This window comes from Saccopteryx bilineata, chromosome 4, assembly GCF_036850765.1.
Source record: "Saccopteryx bilineata isolate mSacBil1 chromosome 4, mSacBil1_pri_phased_curated, whole genome shotgun sequence".
Classification (NCBI taxonomy): domain Eukaryota; kingdom Metazoa; phylum Chordata; class Mammalia; order Chiroptera; family Emballonuridae; genus Saccopteryx; species Saccopteryx bilineata.
Genome location: NC_089493.1, coordinates 57,223,203 through 57,247,103, shown reverse-complemented (window position 1 = coordinate 57,247,103; position 23,901 = coordinate 57,223,203). Strand labels below are relative to the sequence as shown.

The 23,901-nt window shown below is 41.4% G+C and overlaps 1 protein-coding gene across 6 annotated transcripts in view; it reads left to right on the top strand.

Moving 5' to 3' along the window:
* TLN2 (talin 2) overlaps positions 1–23,901 on the top strand; it is a 484,588-nt gene that overhangs the window by 183,566 nt on the left and 277,121 nt on the right. For all 6 annotated transcript variants that reach the window (XM_066274650.1, XM_066274649.1, XM_066274645.1 and 3 more), the window contains one exon: positions 11,275–11,350. The gene's annotated coding sequence lies outside the window, so the exon portion shown is untranslated. The remainder of the gene's footprint in view (positions 1–11,274; positions 11,351–23,901) is intronic.

Here is a 23,901-nt window from a genome sequence, read left to right as displayed (position 1 = left end):
TCCCAAGCAGACCAGTCTGGAGCAGAAAGCCCGCAGGTCCCTTGGAAGCAGAGATCTGGGAGATGGATGGGCAGCGTCCTGTCTGCAGGCACCCAGCCAGCTCCTGTGCCACCAGGAATCATAAGTCGGGCCTGCTGAGTTGGTCGGAGGTCGCCTGTGCCTTGCTGAGTGCAACGGGGAACAGAGATGGAGATGGTCGTAACTTGATTTGATAGGCATAGACTTTTTTTCTAAGTGAAAACAGCTATGTTATACATTTTCTGATGTAAAATACTAGCTTTATGAAATATTTATATTGATATGATATACCTGTTTGCTTCAAAATAATCTCTTTAAGGGCTGGGGAAGAAGTAAGAGGGTGGTCTGGATGAAATAAGGTTATGAGTTGGTAATTGTTGAAGCTAAATGAATACTTTAAGGTTCATTGTCATGTTCTTTATATTTTGCACATATTTGACCTTTTTAGTGGATTTTTTTTTTGTTTCTTTTTAGAGAGAGAAACAGGAAGGGAGAGAGATAGGAAGCATCAACTTGTAGTTGTGGCACTTCTATTTGTTCTTGATTGCTTCTTATATGTACCTTGACTGGGGGGGGGGCTCCAACCGAGCCAGTGACCCCTTACTCAAAGCCAGCTACCTTGGGCTTCAAGCGAGTGGCCTTGGACTTCAAGTCAGTGACCACGAGATCATGTCGATGATCCCACACTCAAGCTGGCGAGCCTGCGCCTGATGAGCCTGCACTTAAGCCAGTGACCTCGGGGTTTCAGACCTGGGAACTCAGCATCCCAGGCCATTCTATCCACTGCGCCACCACCAGTCAGGCTTTAGTAGAATGTTTTAAGTATTTACATAGTGCGTGAAGTTATAAGGAAATGTTGTGAAACCCTATCACCTAAAGATAACTTGGCCACTAACTAGAAAACACTATTTTAAAACCATCTCCTAGGTATGTCATACTGTGGAAATGCCTGGAAGGAAAGTAGGAAAGGTGAGTCCTGCCTTGCTGTGATAGATCTTATTCTAGTTGGAGAGCCAAAAGATCACACGTGAGGAGGAGAGAAAAGTTGGTATCTGTTGCAGGCACGTTTCATCCTACGCCTAATGCTCACATATCCTGCATGAGCCTGTGAGGGCGGTTTCATCCAGTTTTTTATGGACAGTAGTGAGGCTCAGAGGACCCCCATTATCCATGTTCACTGAGCAGGAGTGGAAGGGAACAAGGATGCTCCTGGCCTTGGGTGACCTTGCAGTAGGCTGGGGCTGGGCACTTGACAGGTCAGTATACCTTATGTGTCATTGTTGTGGAGCCCTGTGGAGTCAGTATTGGAAGGAATATAATAAAATGAATTGTCAAGTTCTTCAGAGAAATCTACAAGACCCATGAAAATTCAGAGAATGGCAGGGAAGGGAGGCTCCTTGGAAAAGGGGAAATGTGGAATGACGGATTAGGGACAGGAAGAAGGAGACGTGGCTAAGGGGAATTAATTTCCAGAATGTTCTGTGAGGAGGAAGAAGTTTCAATGGCAAAAGGACTGTTTGTTGGGGGGCAGGGGTTGAATGAAATTTACCAAAACCATTGGCTGGATGAGGAAGGAGAAGGATTTAGCTTTTTGGAAAACCTATCAGGTGATGGTTTATGAAGGCCAGACTGCCTGTAGTTAGAGATGTTAGGGCAGCAAAATCATTTTTGAAAGATGAACTTTGAGGGATACAATAGCTACTAATTAGAGTCAAGTGATGATAGGTTCTTATTTATGAAAAATAAGTCCCTGATTTCCACATTTATGTATACCTAAATAGCTCATTTGTTCTTGATTAGCCAAACCATCTTCCCAAATGACTCTGTGTTCTTATTTGTGATATCCATTTTAGGTTGCCCAGAGGCTGATCAAATTTCATGGTGCTCCTTTCTTCCCATTGCCTTTTTTTTTTAAGGTGAGAGGAGGGGAGATAGTACGGCAGACTCCCACATGTGGCCCAAACAGGATCCACCTGGCAACCCCATGTGGGACTGATGCTCAAGTACTTTGCTACTTTTAGCACCTGAGGCTGATGTGCTTGGACCAACCAAGCTATCCTCAGCATCTGGGGCCTTGCTCAAACCAATCAAGCCACTGGCTATGGGAGGAGAAGAGAGAGAGAAGGGGGAGAAGGAGGGAGGAGAAGAGAGAGAGAAGGGGGAGAGGGAGGGAAGAGAAGTGGATGGTTGCTTCTCCTGTGTGTCCAGAGCAGGAATTGAACCCAGGATGTCCATATGCCAGCTGACACTCTATCCATTGAGCCACTGCCCAGGGCCTTTCCACTGCTTTTATGTGGTCGTATGTTGGCTCATAGCACCCAGGAAACCAGGCTTCAAGGGCTGGAGGAATGAACCATTATGCATATTCACAGGGAGTTAGCATGTCTCCTAAAGAGAAATGCCCACTCCCTCTCCTGGCTGCAGTCCTGGGATTTCCATTACAGTTGATGCATTTTCCATGGGTCAGGAAAACCACATGGTTTACCCTTTGAGGAAGTCATAGTCTCTCCTGGTGTCCTTCAGTTGGATAGTTTGTTTCACTATAGAAGCCTTTCTTTAGGTGCTAATATGGAGGAGTAGCCCTCAAATTTAAGGTTGAGATGGCAGTGAGAATAAAAGTAGAGGATATATCTAGCAGGTTGGAGCTCTGCATGGGCAGTCCCTTTTCAAAATGATGACTCTTAATACATGCAGGGGATGCTCAGCTGGCCAGGAGGACCACAGGTGCTCCATCGCTGCTTCCCAGAGCCACGCCCACCTGGTCTCACTCTAAGCTTCTCCCCACCACCCTGTGGTGGACAGGGCACCCATGAGAGTTCTCTGACTTCAGTGCCTGGATGCATCTGCAGTGCTGCCTCTATCTCACCCTTCTTTTCTTGCTCGTGTTTTTTTCTTTGTTTTTAAATTTCTAACATTTTATTTATATTTTTGTAACTTTTATTTTTGGAGCAGTTATAGACTCACAACAAAATTGAGCAGAAAGTATGGACAGTTCCCACATACCCATCCTCCAAATACATGCACAGCCTCCCCGCTGTCAACATCCCACACCTAAGCGGCACATTAATTACAATTGATAAATCTACCCTGACACATCATCATCACCCAAGTCCCCAGTTTACATTAGGGTTCACTCTTGGTGTGGTACATTATATGGGTTTGGACAAATGTGTAGTGACCTCCACCATAATAGTATTACACAGAATAGTGTCACTGCCTCCAAAATCTTCTGTGCTCACCCTGTTTATTTCTCCTCCCTAATCTCTGGCAACCACTGACCTTTTAACTGTCACCGTAGTTTTGCCTTTTCCACAATGTTATATGGTTGGAATCATATAGTATGTAGTCTTTTCATATTGGCTTCTTGCACTTAGTAATATATTTATACATTTGATCTTCCTTCCTGTTTGTTCATGGCTTGGTAGCTCGTTTCTTTTTACAGTAGAGCAGTATTCCATTCTTGCTGTCTTTACTGTAGCTTTCCACCTGACCTTCCTGAAAGAAATGCTCAGACAGGTGGTGAAAAACACTTGCCTGTTTGTGTGCATCAGGTTCTTCTGTCAGTTCCTTGTGTGGTTTTGTGCTCTCCCACAGGGTCCAAACTGGGCCGAGTGAGTGAGAATAATAGATGTGCTTTAGGGTTTAGGCGTGGAGGGATAACTTATAGAGGGGAGTCTTTTTGTCTCATTCTCCAATCGTTATATGTCATAAAGCCTTTGTTTGCTTTTGGGATGTGAAAGAAAGCATAAATATGAATTGATGTGTTTCCCTACATGATAACAGACGCAACAGGAGAGAAGCTTAGTCAAGATGCAGGGTTTGTAGCTGAAGAGTGAGTAATTGGTTAATCCCTGGGACCGAGAGAAAGGGGGGATTGTAGGTGGGACCTTGGCCTTCAAGTTCTAGAGAAGATACCATAAAATGAGGCAGCGCCTTCTCCTCAGTGTGTGAACACATGTACACACAACACACAACCCTATTCTGACCCTGCCGCCTTACTCCAGCTTGAAGCCTCCTAAACTCTCATCCCTGTGTCTTGGAGTCATGAGACGTACAAGATATATTTGTTCATTCTTCATTCATTTATTAAGACTATGTGTTAGGAACTGTGATCTAAACTGAGACTAGAACTTTGGGAGAAGTCACAGTTCTTGCCCTCAGGTGCCCATGGTGTAGTGAGGAATACACACACTTAAATAGATTGTATCAACGTAATATGGTCAATGCGATGTAAAAATCTGGCTGATGAAGTCACCTGGAGTAGGTGGAGCTCGATGGGCAGCCAGAGGGATAGGGGCTTTGGGAGGCCAGTGTAGGCACAGGAGACGGGAGGTCAAAGACCGCTGGAGGGGAAACAGCTCAGGGGGTACAGTGTTCAAGAAGGAGAACTGACTCAGTGGTGCTGGAGCACAGACTGCTAGGGCAGGTCAGGTGGAAGGCAAGGTAGCAGGCCCTGGTGCTCCTTATGGCCTGGGAGCTGAGGATACAACTCAAATGACTGTCCTCCTAACCTATTTACTCTGGTGGTGGCAGGACCTGCCACCACTGGAGCTACAGCTGGGGCTGGGGGGAATGCTGCAGCAGATGGGAATGTAGCCCAACAAAGGTTGGGAAGTTGGGGACTGCAAATAGGAACACACTGGCCACTACCTGTTTTGTAGGAGGCAAGGGGGTGGGGAAGAATCTCTCATTGGCTTTTCTGAATGACCAACATGGAATTAGAGCAGTATTCTCTTGCTCTTCTCACCCCTTTCCCCTAAAACACATTCATGCACACACAACTGTTGCAAATTTTTTTAAAATGTATTGTCAGATTTTGTCACAGTGAATTGAGTTTAGCAAGAACATTTTTTTATCTGTTCGTTTGAAGATGTTGCAACACGTCGGTATTATTTTGAACATGTTCAGAATATTGAAATTAACGGTATGGATTATTTTTTTATATCCATAGTCCATGCTCGGTTGCTTTTATCAGCAAATTGGAGATAAAAGCGTGTTTGTGTCTAGTTGCTTTCTACAAGATAAATGTGTTTCTTCTTCCTTCTCCCAGAGGAGAATCTCCACATAGCTCTGATTAATGAGATTCCTACTCTTTTGAATGTTAGTTAATTTGGCTTTTATTGAAAATAATTGGCTGTAATCATGTATTGAATATGGTACTTGGTCTAGAGATACAAATTTCCTTCTCACCCATAAGTTGTAAGAAAAATACCTTTGTGTGTATTTGGGGCGGGGAAGTTGCAAAGGATGGGAAATTATGGTGGGAGCGAAATAAGAAAAATAAAACTTTTTGAGAAAAGAGTAATATGAATTGCTTTAGAGCGAGCATTTCAAAGTCAACCTAAAATATAAAACTGTAGAATAAATATTTTGCCCATCTTATGAAAGAATGAGTTAATGATACACTTATGTAAGTTTATTTACTGATTCCTCTATTTACATAGTCAAACATTTATTGAGCAATTTTGTACCCACACTGTTCCAAGCTCTGGGGCTATAGTCTTGTATTCAAGAAGTTGACATTCTAGTTGCCCACATCACTAATTGAGTTTTATTGTAAGTGCATTTAAAAATGTCAAGAGAAGGGAAACTGAGCTACAGAACAATGAGGAACTTGTGGCATCCCTATTTTTCCAGTTGTGAAAAGCATAGAAGTACTGAGTGAAGTAAAGTGCTATGTAATTGTAGCACTTCTTTTGCCTTCCTAGTGACCAGTATTTCACGCTACTTTGCATTCATATTGTTTGCACTGTTAACTGATCTTTTAGGAGCATTGTGCTTAGTATTGTAATTGTGCATGCAGTGGGGCAAAGTGAGCCTTCAATAATCATTTGCATAAAATAACTAATTGTAACATTATTTTTTTCTCCAAAGTGTTATGTGGGGCTCTTGTCCCAAGATGTAGACCACAAAAATAATCTGTACAGATAAAGTTAGAAACATTTATCCATTATTAGCATTATCATACTAAAGTGTCAAAGCTATTCTGCATTAGAGAAAGTCCACAATTTTGTTTGAACCAGCATTTACCTCATTTATTTATTTTTTTTAAAGATTTTATTCATTATAGAGAGGAGAGAGAAAGAGAGAAGAGAGAGAGAGAGAGAAGGGGGAGGAGCAGGAAGCATCAACTCCCACATGTGCCTTGACCAGGCAAGCCCAGGGTTTCGAACCGGCAACCTCAGTATTTCCAGGTCGACGCTTTATCCACTGCGCCACCACAAGTCAGGCATACTGGGAATCTTTTCTGCACATCTCACCTCTTACTTCCTCCTTGGCTGGAATGCTGCCTTTAGAGGACTACAGAGAAATTTCTGGAGCTTTCCTCTTTATCCTGCAAAGTGTAAGGTAGCATATTATTTCATCTCCAAAGACCTTGGGCATTGATGCTTCAAGCTTGTGCTTGGTTGACTTTCCTTTGACCCCAGTCCCTAGCACCCAGCCTCTAGCTGGAAGATCAGGAAGGGGAAGCCATGAAAAGAGAATTGGACATTTCCCCTTGGAATCAGATATCTTCTGACCTAGCAGAGCTGGACTCGAATCGTTCAGCTGTGCTTTCATTGAAAAGTTCCCAAGCTTTCAGAGAAATAAGATAAGTCTTTGGCAAATGGTAGAAGTTGGGGGGAATTTTGTTTTTAAATTTTCTCCTCTTTTCTCTCTTTGCTTACTATCATCTCTATTTTTGGGGCTACTAAAGAACTAGGTGGTTTCTTTCTTTCCTTCTTGGATTTTGTGATTTTGCACAATCAGTAATAAATATATCAAATGTTAATAATGAGAACTTCAAGCTAAGAGGGGTATACTTAGCTTGAGTTTAAGCTAAATTTAGTGGATATTTTCTGCTTTACTTGGTCTTTTGCTATAAAAGCACTTTTGTTAACTTTGGGCCGCAATATGACTTGAGATAATGCCCATCTGGACCCATCTTCTGAGTTTTATGCTTGTGCAGCGGATATTAGGGCTCAGGTGTGATGTTATACTCTTCTCTTCTTTTTAAAGAAATTTTAGGGCAATGTGTTTCTGGTAGCTTGGGAATCTGTACCACATAGTATGATTCCAGCCACATGCATCATATAGACCTTTTTTCTTTTTTTTTTACAGTGACAGAGAGAGTCAGAGAGAGGGACAGATAGGGACAGACAGACAGGAACGGAGAGAGATGAGACGCATCAATCATTAGTTTTTTGTTGTGACACCTTAGTTGTTCACTGATTGCTTTCTCATATGTGCCTTGACAGTGGGGCTGCAGCAGACCGAGTAACCCCTTGCTCAAGCCAGCGACCTTGGGTCCAAGCTGGTGACCTTGGGGTCTCGAACCTGGGTCCTCTGCATCCCAGTCCGACGCTCTATCCACTGCACCACCGCCCGGTCAGGCTCATGTAGACCCTTAATAGCTTGAGACCCTCTTGCTGCCTCAGGTCCCCTTCAGCGGGACTCCACATTCCTGTGGGGATTATGCCAAGGGAAATGTGAAAAACAAGAGTTCATAACACCCTCACTGTGAAGAAGTGCCTTGTATGGTCTTAATCACGTTTTTTAACATGTGTTTTATTACTGTTTAATGCTGTTATGAGTACGTATATTGATAGTTGACAGTAGATGTTTTCGTCTACTGGACACTTACTGGGCTCCAGGCACTGTGTTAAGAACTTTAGCTACACTCTCTCATTTCCACATCTGAAATAGCTAAGTATTACCTCTCTGCTCTGTTGGTGAGTGACCTGGGACTCTGAGATGGGTGTGTAAGCTTCCCAAGCATGTAGGAGGTTGCCTGTGATACAAAAGTAGTTAAGTCCCGCCCTACTGTCCTGCTGTTGGTGACAGGCATTTCAGCTGGTAGCTTTTGGTGCTTTTTGGTCACAGTTACCTATGCCTCTTGAAATACTCCAGAAAAGGCACAACATGGAAACTGCCAAATGATTTATTCTATGGTGATCTGGAGAAGGCCACTTTCTGGCAAAGTTCCTTTAATGAACTCCTGGCACCTTGAGAAGTTTCCATTGAATTGGAAGGGTCTTTGTCATGTTTAAAATAATCACTGTAAGTAGTTGACTGTCCTACATAGGGACATATTTTGTCCCAGGGTTTTGTAGGCAACAAACAATGGGCTGTTCCATCACTGCTCCCACTCAAGCAAGACCACGTTTGACTATTGAGCACTGCTTGTTGCTTTAGGTACGTTATCTCCTTTAATCCTCGCTGGGCGTTACTACGGAGAAAGAAACTGAGGTACAGAGAGGTTAAGTCATCCTGAGGCCAGATGACTGGTAAATGACAGGACAAAGATCAATCACTTTATTTTTGCCTTCCCTAAATGCAGTGTTTTGTCTTCTAAACCCTAATACATCTCAGCCTCAGCTATGGAGTTGCCTGGCTCCCCATCGGTCCATGTAGAAAGGTTTCCTTGCATTGAGGAGGGGTCAGAACAGAGGCTAGTGCTTGGCACTGGAGATAGAGATACTTAGTTAAGTCTTATGATTGCTCCTCTCTGACATTGGGTAGTGATTCTTGTCCATTATCTACCATTGAGGGAAATTTTGAGGGGTAAAGGGAGCCTCCAGGAGATGAAGGGGGATTATCTAGATTTGTACTTTACATCAACACACCTATAGAGGGATTTGTATGTCTACAAGGGATTATGGCTTTTTAACCAGGTTTATAATTATGGTATTATGAGGATTCATGTTATTACATGGAACTTCTGAACCTTTAAAAATAGGGCAATGAGAAGAATAAATTTGTTTGCTGGAGATAAATTGATTATAATGGGCCCTTTATGAGAATACCTTTTTTGTATTTTATAGTCCAAGTAGGAAAAAAAAATCTTTTTATATGTAAATAAAACCCAATAAAAATAAATATGTAGTATGATTAAGAATATTATTGTAGAGAATATTTTAACCATAGAAATGGCCCATCTGAACAAATATGTCCCCTTTGTTCTTATTCTTATTCAAATACTCTTTTCATCAGTTCTTTTATTAGTCAGGAAGGAACTTATCTGTCTCTTGAAATAGGTTTCTTTTTGCCTTTGTTATATTGGCTTTGAGCTTCTTGCTTCGATTATTTCGGCTGTAGGTCATAAACAGTACATGACATTGTAAATCTTCATTAATACAATTACAGAATATAATGTTCTGTTTTCAAATAGGAGAGAATGATTAAGAAGGTGGAAAATAAAAAGCAGCATTGTATTAGTGGTATTCCTTTGGTCACAAGTAACAAATCCACTTGAGCTAGCTTAAGTAAAAAGAGAAGTATAATAAGGATACAGGTGTGTCTTAGGCAAAGGCAAATGGTGAGGTGGCCCTGGGGAGTTAAAAGGACCGGGAGACAGGAAGGGAACTTTCTAATCAGTCTTCACCACACGCACCTGTGTGACACAAATCTTACTAAAGAGAAAAGCTGATAGAGAAGGAAAGTAGAAATCTATGCAGTTTATCACTTTACGTTTGAGCATAAGATTTAAAAATAGTTCAATTGTATTGTTTGGGAAAAAATTCATGCTCATTACACGAAATATAAACAAATTAAAAATTCTCTAAAAATCCTTCTAGCTGTTTGTTAGAACATCCAGGAAAACACACCCACGCACACATGTACATGCGCTTATGAACACGCACTCACACACATATGTACACATACACATGTGCACATACACAAATACAGTCGACTCTGTGGTTGTTTAAGTGTTTTATTCACTCAGAAGTATATCATGATGTCTTTTTGTAACAATAAATATAGACCTCCATGAATTTCAGAGTCTGTGTAGTTTATTTAACATGTCTCCTGTTTGTGGACCTTTCGGGCACTTATTATTTTTCCTCATAATTATAAACAGTGCTGTGTATATTTATCTTTGTGCTTACAGCATAATTTACTTTAAGAAGCTTATTTAGGAATAGGATTGCTAAATCAAAGAGTATGCCATTTTTACATGCTGACATAATTGCTTAAGTGCTGCATCATAACATTGGCTATTGTCCGTCTTTGGTAAATGTCAGTTTGATAGGTAATAAATACAATCTCCGTGTTCTAAAGCTGTATTTTTTCATTATTAATATAGTTGAGTAAACTTTATTAATTTGCTTTGTTTGTTTTGAGGGGAGTATTAATTTCTTTACTGATTTTTAAAACATTTTTTTTGCATAATAAGGATAGCAGCCTTTTGTAAGTTTCTTGTTTCTTATTTTATCTTTTGCCCAAAATATCAGTGTTTGTTCTTGGTTTTTGTTTTTTATTTGTTTTTGCCATTCATATCGTGGACATTTTTTAAAATGTAGTCAGTCAAATGTCTCAGTCCTTTATAGTATCAAATTTTGATGTCATGTTTTAAAAAGAAAGGCCTTTTCAATCCCTATATTATAAATCTATTTATCTGTATATTCTTCTCATACTCATTTGGATTCTATTTTGAGTTTATCTTAAGTAGAGAGATCCTAATGTTTTCTTCTTCTTCCTAAGTAGCAAACCAGTACCATTTATTAACTAGTCTTACACACCTGCCTACCCAGACAGATCTGATTACCTGCGGTTGTTCTGTTTCATAGGGATACTTGGTTCTGTAACTGTATGTGATTCTGTTTCATTGATTCATGTGTATGTTCTCACTCAGGCTTCTATCTGTTAGCTGTGGCTGGCTCATTGTGTGGATTTCTACAATTGATTATGGTGCTTCCTTGCTTCAGACTGGGTTTCCATGGAGGAAGGTGTTAACCGGGCAGTTCTCAATGCCAGTACTGGGAATGAAGGAGGGGGGGAACAGCTGAAGCAAGGAAGGACCACTTCACAGACGTGTTAAAGGAACTAAGTAGGAAAAAAGTGAACCAGACAAGAAGAGCTCAGGTAGGCTAATTTGCAGTGCCTGAGATTTTTTTTGTTTTAAACATTGGTGGGGGCAGGGAGGGGATATATATATATATATATATATATTATATATATATAGTCTTTGTTTAAATTCAAAGCCATTAAGCATTTCTACCACAGGGAAGAAGATCATGTATTTTGCCTCTTTGCCAACAGTAACATAATTTTGGTCTTTGAAATAAGTGTCCTGGGACCTCAGTTCCCTGTTGGTAAAGAAAACTCCCAGCCCATGTGTTGCAGCGGAAATTCATTGTTTCCTGAGTTATTTCCTTTCATGCTTAGTGAGGGGGGAAATGGCCAAATGTATAGATTGAGATTTTCCCCCCCCAAAAAAAACTGACATCTGTAACGTTACTTGATTCTGATGGTTTTTTATTATTATTATTTTAGTTATTGCTGCTGAAGTCTTCTCGGCTGATTCAGTATATCTCCAGGAAAGTTGACTCTTCACAAACCGAGAATTTAGGTGAGTCCTTTAAAAAAAGATACTTCATTCTTATCAGTTGGTCATCCCCTGCATTGGTCAAGTTTTATAAAGTGTTAGAACACTGTCACTTAGACTGTCTGGTTTGATTTTTACCATGGTTCTGTGAGGCAGGAGGAGTGTACTTGCCTGGCTTTCTTACTTCCATTTCAGTTCCATACTCTACCTGGTTGCTGGTGGGGTGATGGTGGGGTTTTATAAGAGAGGGTGAGTAGCTGGTTTTTTACTTAAGTGTATGAATTCTCATTCATTCACATATGCTTGCTTTAGAAACCTTTTTTTTTTTCTTTCTTAATTGGTGGATAAGGAATTAATGTGGAAACTTCCAATAGTCTTTGTACTGAAAACTGCTTGGTGTGGTCCCTGGAGCTCTCCAGGGACAGCGCATAATTGCTCTAGCATGAGGTCAAGTAAACTTCGGTGGTAGATTATTGGTTTTCCCCTTTAGTTGTCCTCGTGGTGGCTGCGTGATCTCACGGTACATGTGAGACAGCCCGGGCAGGTAATAAAGCCGTGTTCTTCAGGCCTTGGGCGTGCCTCCGCTGCGGGCGGACTGGTGGGACAGCGTTGGCTGCTCCTCTCAAAGCCTGTGTCGCAGCACCCCAGATAGATCAGTTCTGCACTTGACAGCTACACAGCTGGGGACAGATCAGTTCACTGCAGCTAGTCTCCCTGTCCTTACTGAAAATTGTATAGGCTCGCCCAGCCTAGTTGTTCCCACACTGACAGATTTTGTAGACTAGGACAAAAATTCAGGCCCAGTGTGATTGTTAGCCATGATCTGGCCAGTACTGGCCTGAGTTCTGGCATTTGGGAAATTTTGGGCTGTATGACTGCTAAGCGCACTTCCGCCTCTGAAACTATATCACTCCCCTGCTCTGAAACAGGAAAGAAATGTACTCTAGTAATATATCAGCTCTTGGCAGAAAATGCTGTGACAGCTAGCATGCTTGAACTAAGAGAGGTCAGAAGTCAAACAGAAGACAAGGGGTTCTGCTGGGAAACCCCAATAAAAACGCCTCACTCATGTCAATGTGAAATTTAGCTGTGAGCCACCTACAGTCCATGTAAAAATGAGAACCGACAGTGTTGTAGTTGTCCAATAAAAGTATACAGAAATCTTTACATCATTGTAGGCAGCCTCTGGTGAGGTGAGGATGTTGAGAGCTAGGGGTGAGGTAGACCAAATGTCTATTTCCAGAGAGACCAATCCAAAACCAAGTGCAAAGGAGCACAAGGCTGGGATGTAGGAGTCGAGGGCACAGGCAGCATTCTGAGAGGGGCCGTAGGATTAGATGTACCTGGGGTAGGGAGAGTGAGGGAGCTGTCCTGCCCCGGGATCCTCTGGGATCCTTGGGGTGGGTGTTTACTTTGACCACCTGCAGAGGGCGGTAGCTGGTCTGGTCTGGCTGAAGGGCCTGGGCACAATGAGTAGGAAACACATCAGATACAGGCCTTCCCCAAGTTTTTGGGTCAGAAAGAGGTATACTAGGTGGATCTCTGTGTTGTGGGTCTGGAACAGAAAACTAGCATTACCATGTACTTCTCTCTGGGGTGTGGGGATGTGTGAGGAGGAGAGGAGGGTGGGTGGAGGACAGAGACAGAATGGGCTGAATTATTAGGACGGTAAAATAATGTAAGGAAGGAGCAAGTATGCCTCCTATTCCAAAAAATCTGCCTAATCCTGCCTGCTTCTGAAAATTCTGTGACGTTATTACCAGGGTCTACATAGCTTGGAACGTAGTGCTGCTGTCCTTTAGAATTCCTCCCTGGATGATTCCTGGCTTTTGTTTGTTTTTACACACATATTTTCTGAGAAACTCAAATGAAATTTGACAGACTTACCTGGTTGCTTTCCCTCTGTCAACTAACTCTGGGTTTACTGTTTGATTTGTATGCTTCCGTTGGGTTGATTCCACCCAGGGATATTTATTTCACTACCCTTTTTTGGAAGAAGCTATATTAAACAACAACAGAAACATTTGTCTTAAAAATATAAGGATATGTGAGATTACCTGAAATTTTGACATTTCTGGAAGTGTCTAAAGACATGGATAAATGCTAGTAGGAGCTTTTATTTTGACATAAACCAGAGGAAGGAGAATTGCTTTAAGGGATTTGGGCTAGTCTAAGTCTGAATAAAATTTAATGAATGAACAATGTAATCAATCAATCATGTTCTGATCCTTTCAGAAGGTCAGGCCATGCTGGGTAAGATCTTGCAGGGATGAGCAATTAAGAATTTGAGACAGACATGCTTCAGGGGAATAATCATGATGCTTTAAAGGGTTGCATGCCTGCATATGAGAGAGACAGTGTGTGTGTGAATTAGGAGAGGGGATTGATGGTATATGATAAATGATTTGTTTAGCTTTCTACTTAATGACTTGTGGTATAGTCCGGATTTGAGAATAGACGCAATATTCCGAACTTATCTCCATTTTCCCTGTAGGTTTGTAAGAAAAATATTTAAAAACTGATTTTAAATGAAAAACATTGTTTTTGGCTCTCTGGGAATTTTTAGTTCCCACTGCTGTTTAGGAAAGCTATTGAATCTATAAAATTCAAAGCAGGATCTACATAAGCTATTTGTCATTCTCTATCGGTCACTTAAAGGCAGTGACGTCAGTAAAGATAAGTTGTTCCTTGCTTATTTTTTTCTCCATTAAAAATGTAATTCGTTATGCACTTCTGTCTTCCTGCCATGCTCCATTAGCTGGTTTTTTTGACTCATTCTGCTTGTTGTCTGTAGGCCCTGCTGCTTGCCCCCCCCCCCACCCTCCGCCCCCCACTGCTGGCTCCCTGAGTGGCTGGGAGCCCTAATTAACATCATGCTAATTAGCATCATCTCCTTGATCATGGTTCCCAGACATGTGCTGGGGTCCTTACTCTGCTGTCTGTGCTGGGTAAATGTTTCACAAAAACAATAACAATTTCCAGATTGTTTTTCATAATTCAACTTCTCCACGGGCATACTAGAAAGTGCTGTTTCCTTAAGCTTTTTGGCTAATTATGCTTATCAGTTCATTTTTTTCAAAATTAAATAGCCCTCCTGGAAGAACTCAAGATTTGAGCCTTTTCTAAGTATTGATTGGCTTTCAGAGACTCAAATGTTCTGGAATGCTTGTGCCTGTGTTGAACTGTTCTGTGGAAGGTGAACCTTTAAAAATCACTTTGTTTTTCTTGCTGTGAATTTCCATATTCTGAAAACCTAGAACGATCGTCAAAGCCATTCTATTTTGTTTAAAACAAATCGGAGTTGGACAGCTTTTCAGAGCCATATAATGACTAGTGCACTTGTAGAGTTTAAACATGACTTTGCTAAGATTAAAATAAAGTAAACACACTGTAAGTCCAGCTGCAATGGTCTCAACACACCACTTGGAAGACCTGGTAAAACTTGAGTAAAATCCGACTGATCTAAACAGTGGTTTTATAGAGGATCTTTTATTTAAAATAAGTTCAGTCAAAGTAATGTATGCAAGTGGCTAAAAATAGAAAACATTACAGAACAGAAGAGCAACATGTCTTACCCGACTTCTTTCACTTAAGCCTTGCTTCTCAAAAGCAACTACCTTTTTTTTTTCTTTTTCCCTGTAGATCATCTTTGCTTCTTTTGTGGGGATTTCCATATGTATAAATATTATGCTTGAAGCACCATTTCTCACTTGATTGGTTTTAAAGGCAGTTTCTTGGTATCTTGTTGTGATAGCTGATGAGCTCACTGTGACCATCCCGGTCTCCCTTACTCTCTACACTGGTTCCTTCCGTGTGCCTCTCAGATGACACTGGCAGACTCTTGTTTTCTCCTATTTCTTGTCTCATACTCCCCTTTTCCATCCATCCTCTCTATTTTGGGCAGCTATGCCTTTAATTTTCTATGTTCATGGTTGGTAATACTTATATCCTATTCTTTAATCTGGTAAGTGCTTCCATGATGTACCTGTAACTTGATTGTGAACGTTAAAACAAAGAAGCAGCATTTACTCTGTTACAGTCAGGTAGCTGCTGTTCCCATGGCAGCCACATTGTGTGGAAGGGTTATGTTCCTTCCTCTCTGAGCCTCATGTCCTCACTCCTTGGCCCCTCCACAGAGCATGTTTGAATGGATTCGCCCTCTCACAGGTCACCAGCTGCCTTGAACGAAGCCTCGCATTTTCCTAGGCTCTGTCTTCCCATCTTACGTAGGAACCCACTTCATTTTCGTAAGTCTCACTCCCACAGCCCCCCACCCTCCACTGTCAGCCAGAACTTTTTGATCTCTCTGTGCTGCCTGCCTCTAAGCAAGTGTTAATGGCCGGGGAAAGCTTGTTACTCCTTTTGGAAAAGTAGCTTCAGGCCCTGGTGTCTCTGCAGGGATAGTAGCCTGGTCTTTGAACCTAGCCATTGTTCATTGAGGCCTAATATGTTAGGCACGTAGGTACTGGAGACCCAGTGTCTGTTGAAATTCTCATACCAGCCTCATGGAACAGATATCGCTATTGACCCTTTGTATTCCAAGCCACTGAGATCTGGATGAGAGGTTTCCAAGACCTCCCCTGGGAAGTGCTTCTTAGCTCCTGGGGTGAGCTGTGAGCATGGTGCCAGCTACGGTTTCACAGGTTAGAAAAGACATCTGTCTTCAGAACATCTTACATCCTTTCCTCAGTAGACTTCCATCTTCCCTCAGGAAATTGCTAGTGCTCTAGGAAAATCAGTTCTGCGTACTTCCCCGCCTCCTCCTTGTTGTGGCCGCTGTGTGGCCAGGAGCTAGCTCACTGGACAGGGTTCTGTGACTGGCAGTGGAAGTTTCCTTACCTACTAAATGTTCCTTTTGTGAATCTGAAGTGAGAAATAGATAGGGCTTCATACTCAACCCAGCTGGTAAGTTGGAAAGGTGCTTTGTCGCTGGTGGTTGTTAATCTCTAGGTATTTTCCTAGAGCCTGAAGTATGTGTGTGAGTCAGGTACATTTGATTATCTTACTCTACAGTGTTTTTGATAGTTATTTTAGAAAAAAGGTTGGAAAAACAATGGCAGTTTTACTTTTAACATTTCATTTTCTTTTATGAATGCAGTAGTCTGCATAAATCTCCTGGTACAACTGTATTTAGTAAATTAGTATGATGATAATATAACCGGGTGGATGGCGGTTACCCTGGGCATCTTGCCTTCTCCTGGCTGCTCCCTCCTCACTCTGCAGACCCCCAGGAGAAGCATTAGCAGTGGATCCAGCAGTCTCTCCGTGAGTGTGTTATCGCTGAGTAATGGCTGTAGTTAGGGTTCCTCCTTGTTACCTCGGTTAGGTCAAGGTGGCAGCATTAACTTGTGCTGCCTCAGTGCAAATAATGCATATTCTCAGAACGTCTGACCCATTTATGTTTAGTTCCCCCAAATAAGTGTAGAAAGAAAAGGAAATCTTCAGAGCTGGGCCTCACTGTTTCTGGGGGAGCTCTCCGGCCTTGGTGAAGTCAGGACTTAGTGAGAGGCAGGGATGCACTGGCAACTGAGAGTGATGGTCCCCACTTAAATCTGATAATGACAAGCAGTCCAAGGTTACCCTACTATAATCTCGCAGTGATTAGTTCTGATGTGGCAATTTTTTATTTTTAGATTTATTGATTGATCTTAATACTAGGAAAGAGAGCTGAGCAAAGTAAAAATGGGTGTGACATTTTTGGTTCCATTTTACAAAGACCCCTGATCCTCACAGCCATACAAGTCCAGTGACACTTTAACACAGGTGATTTCAAGGAACAAACCTATTAGGACAATTTAAATCTTGGTCAAAATTTTATTCTCTACCTGAAAATGTAGCTTCTAGAAGACTTGGATAGAACTTAATATTTCAGCAAGAGAAAGAAATAAATGAAGTTTATAAAGTCTTTTTTTATTACTGGACCCTAAGTTTTCCCCCCAATACATGATATAGTCTTTCTTTTATTTACCTCTAGACAGTGAAGAGTGACTCAGTCTCCCCTGCAGGAGAACTTCTGGCTCCAGGGGCTTGGTGGTCCAGGGAGTTTGGTTTATTCTGCTATCCTTTGAAAAGTTGGTCGCAAGCCCAGGGGACGAGCTGTGTGAAGTGAGGCTCTTCCCCTCTCTGTTGGCCACTCTTCTTGGAAGTTTGGGTTCAGAAGAAGCATACCTAATACCCTGAACTAGGAAGCACAGAAATACAAATTGGCACTGGAGGATATAATGACATGGGTTTTGTTCTGTTTTATCTACATATTTCCAGAAAGACTGAACTGCAGATGTGTCCCTGACGAAGAAGCAGAAGAAAGTAAATTCTGAGAAAGTAGGGGCTGTTTGTAACAGGGTAGAGTCAGTCTTCAAGAGAAAGGAGCATTTATTTCCGGGTTAGTTGCTATACGTTTTGAGGGTCTGAAGTTCGCTGTGTAGGGCTAGTGGCGACTTGGCTTCTTCCAGGATGAGTAAAATATCACACTTTACTTGGAAGCGAACTTCTAAATTCATTGCTTAAGGCAAAAAAATCCCTTGTAGACAAAATTGCTCATGAACATCCCTTAAGAAGATGTCACCTCAGGGTGCAAGTTGTCCTATTGTCCGCTCAGTGCACCACAGTGGGCTTTTCTCACGGCTCTGGAATAGCTTGCTGCTGAGTATGTAGTTGGCTCCTGTGTTTAAGGGCCATGTTGTAAACAATAGAAGTACTCTTGGCATCCAGTTAGGACCCTGAGAGGCACTTAGCAACTGAGCAAGCTCAGGGAACTATAAATTCTTAAATCCCTCCCTTAGTCATTCTGGAGCTTAATACTCACTGAGAGGAATGGGAGAAGAGCTGCCTGCCAGATTGATTTATTCATCCCTTATTACAGAAGGTTTCAAATGTGTTCAAAGGGGAAGAGAATTTTATAGTGAACTCTTCCCATGTGCCCATCACCCAGCTTCAATGATAATTCTTAGCCAGTCTTATCTCATCTCTACATATACCATGCTTTTTCTTACCAATTATTTTGAAGCACATCTTTGCTCTTTTATTTTTCCTCTGTCAATATTTCAGTATGTCTCTATAAGATGGGACTTACAAACTTATCTACGATACCTTATCACACCAAAAACATAAAAATTACCAGTACTTCCCTAATATCATTAAATGCCAAATTAATATTCAAATTTCCTCAGTTGCCTTATAGGATTTCTTTAAAAGTTTCTTTTATTAGGATTCAAATCACATTGCAATGGATTGATATGTCTCTAATCCCCTTTTATTCTGTAGGTTCCTTTTCTGTCTCCCCCTGCCACCCTCACCCTTGTGGTTTGTTTTTTGAAGAAACTGAGTTGTTTGTCCTTTTTTTAGTAGAGATTCTTTTTTTTTTTTTTTCATTTTTCTGAAGCTGGAAACGGGGAGAGACAGTCAGACAGACTCCCGCATGCGCCCGACCGGGATCCACCCGGCACGCCCACCAGGGGCGACGCTCCGCCCACCAGGGGGCGATGCTCTGCCCATCCTGGGCGTCGCCATGTTGCGACCAGAGCCACTCTAGCGCCTGGGGCAGAGGCCACAGAGCCATCCCCAGCGCCCGGGCCATCTTTGCTCCAATGGAGCCTTGGCTGCGGGAGGGGAAGAGAGAGACAGAGAGGAAAGCGCGGCGGAGGGGTGGAGAAGCAAATGGGCGCTTCTCCTGTGTGCCCTGGCCGGGAATCGAACCCGGGTCCTCTGCACGCTAGGCCGACGCTCTACCGCTGAGCCAACCGGCCAGGGCGAGATTCTCAAATAAGGGTGATCCCCATTCCCAGCAAAGGACACTTGGTATGTCTGGAGACATTTTGTTTCTTGTCATCACTGGGGAGTGCTATTAGCATCTGTGGTATAGGTCAAGGATGCTGCTCAATATCCTACACAACACAGGACAGCCACTCACAGCAAAGAATTAACTGACCCAAAATGTCAATAGTGCTGAGGTTAAAAACCTATGCTATAGACTTTTGCAATGTGGATTTTCATAATTGCTTTTTTGATGGTGCTATTTAATGTATTTCTCTGTTCTTTGTATTTTCTAAGACTTCTTGGTTAAATCTCTAGCTTTCGTCAGATTCATATATGGTCCCCCCTCCCCAAGATGATATACATCACAGGCAGACTGTGTATTTTGATTAAAAAATATATAGTGAGTGGTGGTCTCTTTTTCTGAGATATTACTGGTCATTGATGATTATTGCCAATATATTTTAATTCATTAGTGATTGCAAACAACAACAACAAAAACAGTATCCCAGTTTTATCATTCCTTCTTTGTGTATTTACAAGAATACTTATGTAAAAATAAATTTAGTCTCTTCTGACCGGTGGTGGCACAGTGGATAGAGCATTGACCCAGAATACTGAGGTCCCTAGTTCCAAACTACAAGGCCACTGGCTTCAGTGTAGATTTGTTGGCTTGAGTGCAGACTCGCCAGCTTAAGCACAGGGTTGCTGACTAGAGTATGAGATTGTTGACATGATCCCAAGGTTGCTGGCTTGAGCAAGGGGTCACTGGCTCTGCTTGAGCTTCTCCTCCGGCCCCATCAAGGCTGTTACAAGAAGCAATCAATGAACAACTAATGTGAAGCAACCACAAGTTGATGCTTCTCATTCTCTCCTCTCTCTCTGTCTCTCTCTCTCTAAAACCAATATAAACAAACAAACAAACAAACTAATCTCAACACTTTGTTTACCCTGAGGTTCATAAAGGAAATTCAGGATAAACGCTTGATACTTGCTCTTTATTTTTAAAAACAGTGAATTCCCTAACAGCATCCTCTAAAAGTGATTGCTGAGGTTTTATTTTTTAGGCTTTTTAATTTCTTTTTTTTTTTCAGTGTAAATGTAATTGGTGTATTTACATTAATATTCTTATTAATATTCAAATTGTCCCATATTTGACCAGTGGAAGCTAATTCTCGAGTCCTTTAGACATGATGTGTGCTTTTGTATTTTTCTGTACTTGGTACAACAAATGTTGCAGGATTGTCTTACCCATTTTCTATTTCAGACTGAGATTCACCATTTCTTCAAGGAGCCCTGGTTTCTTTGAGTTTTGAGAAGGCACAATATAGGAATTAGGAATGTTTATCACTACTAGATTTATCATTGTTTCTAGACTTTAGTGGGTCAAACTAGGGAATATGCACGCATATATGTGTATATTTGTGTTTGTGTGTACAGAATGGAGATAAAACCGATTATTAGTTTATACTGATACCTCCAGGTGAAATTCAGGTTTACAGTACAGGGTTTCTACTAGCTTCACTAACATTATATCTATATTCTTTCATCCACCCAGAATCCCAGTGCAGTAAATCTATCATATTTTTGTATCTGCTTCATCTCTGCTTATATACACAATAGATTGTGTTTTAAAGATATTTGGAGTAATTCTCTTCTGTGATTGTGCCACCAACTGGATACATACTTAGGTTCACTGATCTCATTTTATTTTCTGTTTTTAGAGATTCCTACTTTCAGTTTAAACTGAAATAGTTTTACACAATGTTGTCAAGTTTTCAAAGCCTCATTTGTAACATAAGGCATATTCAGAGCTGTTTGCTTTTACCTCGATCCCCTCTCCATCTTGTTTCCTCCCTTCCCATATGTAGCAATTAAACAAAAAATACAGTTTATCCTTGCACCCTTTTATAATATATCAGCAAATGCATGTGTGCTTTCATATGTATATCCCCCTCCCGTTAGGTAAGCAATAGTGTGCTACATGTGCTTCTGTCCACCTTGCCTTTGCCACGGAGTCTCTCCCAGCTGTTTTGGGGTGCTGCACAGAGATAACCCCACCCCTTCACACAGCTGCACCATCCCCCATTGTGTGGATTTGCTATAACTCATTCAACCTGCCCTGTTGGTGTTTTCCATCTTTTACTATTAGAAGTAGTGCTGTGGAGAATGGCATTGGGCACTCTTAAAATCATTTTTTTTTAACCTCATAGAAGTTAAGGGTATGTATGATATGACTGCTTGCACAAAGAGAGAAGGATGTCTACAAGCTGTTGAGATTGAACAGAGCTTTGGGGCAGGGAACGGAAAGGGAGTATGCTTGGGAAGTGGAGATGAGCGTTTTCAGTGGAGTAGACATTATGTCTTCAAGTAGAAGGAAATAGGGCTTAGGACGGTTGGTTAGATCCAGGTTTCCATGACCTGCACTGCCAGGCCAGGGGCTGTGGATTTCACACTCCAGGCCAGGAGTGAATAGCATTTCCAGGTAAAGGACCAGATTGTAAACATTTTTAGGCTCCTCCCTGTGTTGTAACCACTCCACTCTGCTGATGGAGTGCAAAAAGCAGCCGTAGGCTATTTATAAATAAACGAGTATAGCTGTGTTCCAATAAAACTAGATTTGTGGACACTGAAATTTGAATTTTGTAATTTTCATTCATCATGATATATAATTCTTTTTTGATTATTTTTTCCTTCAACCATTTAAAAATTGAAAACAATTTTTAGCTTGTGGCCCATAGTTTGCCAAACTCTGCTCTGGGCTTTTAGGAGTTATAGAACATTCTTCAGCACAAGAAAGACTTGCTCAGAAGGGTTGTCAACAGTGGGTTGAAAAGAGGGCTCTGTCAGAGGGAGTGAGCCCAGGCTCAGTAGGCTGTTGATGGTACCGTGCCACTGGAAGGTGGTTGTGGGAATTTAAGTAGAATTTTTTCTTTATAATGAAGTTGGAGAATTATTGGAAAGAATGGAAGTATTATCAGGGAAGCATTATATTACTTGATATGAAATTCGTATTTACTTTTAAAAGCTGTGCTCTATAATTCCCCCAAGGTTATATACAAAGAGAGAGCCAGACCCCACGATCCCACATTGTGTGAACTTGGGCAAAATTGTCTTACTCTTTGCTGCCTATTTCTCCTCCCACCCTCATACCCCATCAAGAAACCCTATTTTGAGCCCCGCTTGAACAGTGAACCTCTTGTATCACCTGTCTTGTACCTCTTGTTTCCTATGACATTTACAGGCTAACTGTTAAGAAAACAGTATTTTGTTTGTGGGAGAAAAATCAAAGATGGTTTCAATGAAAAATGCATTTTCATATAATGGAAATTATTAGAGCCACTTTTAAAATGTCACTGCAGATTCATGCAGACAAGAAGGAGCTGAATACATTAGAAAGTAGGTCAAGTTATCTCATGTTTATGAATGAGGTAAATTACAGTGTAGGTTTAGGTTGATAAAATTGTGTATACCGTAGTTTATATAAATTACCCTAGCCCAAATGATATTATACTCAAATATAATTAAAATAAATTGAGTTTGTTTCTTTGTGGCTTAAGTATTTTATACCTAATATTTTATGAATTTAATAAACTAGGAAAAGCAATGAGCTTCTTGTTATTGCTCCCATTTCCTGTGTTAGACACAAAAATCTACTTCAGGGAGTTAAAGCTAAAGTAGATTTAATCCAGGGGGTGAGTGCTTCCAGAATCGTTAGCTTTGGAGGAATAGGCTCTGGGCTGAGCCTCCAGGACACCCCCACCCCCGAACCATTTTCTTACCAGAGTTGGGAGAGCTAAGCAGCGGCTGCTGTGGGAAACCACTGAATTAGAAAGCCAGGACCCGCGTGCTAGTTCCCACACTCCGCCTCCTGCAAAGAGAGACTGCTTCTCTTGGATGCCCAGGCACTCTGCCTCTTTCCCATGACTCGTTTCTAAATTAAAGTTGCCTGGGAGCCCTTCTCATTGGGTTCCAAGTCACGTTGGACACTGTAGTGGCAAATAAGTCTGGACAGTATGTAAGGTGTAGCTCTCCAGCCTCTCATTGCTATATGTGAGCCAACCCACTGTGCTTGCCTCAGTGACTAATTTTAGTAAATGCCACTTTATATCTGCATGCTACCACAACTCTGCATTTGAAGGACAGAGCATCAGAATTTGCCTTTCTGGATACATGTGACACATTTTGGCAGACTCCTATAGTGGTAATAACTGGTGTAATACCAGTGTAACTAGTTAATTAGTATTATCTGATAGTGTTACTGATGACTTAGAGAGCCTTGACAGTGACAACATTTGCCATTTCTAAATGATTGACTTTTAGGTTGGAATTATTGTGAGTAACACTAAGAAAGGAACACCCGTTGGTTTAATAGTAAAAATTGATTGTGAAATCCAGGCCTAGAGAACATATTTCATTGTCTACATGAAGAGTAGTAAGTCAAAATATCATCTTGACCATCCGTTACTGAAACATTTATTGTGCTAATTCAAAGGTAAAGTCAATGATAAAGTGTTTGTTCATTGTGGACCTGCCTGCTAGTTTCCTCACTGTTAGGTTCTTTTATAAGAGCTTATTACGTGTACACTCCCTTTTTCTGTCAGGATAGGAACCGTCATTCACAAGTGAGTAAGTAACTACAAGTGATACTTCAAACAGAAGGTCATTGATTTTGAAATGGGCAGACCTGGGTTTAAGTCCTAATCCCAGCACTTACTAGATTTATAAATTTTGATAATACTGTTCTTTCTATACTTATGTCTTCTGTGTTGCAGGGAGTTGGAAGAGTTTGTTGCAAGGTAATGCTCGGCCCACGGCTGGCA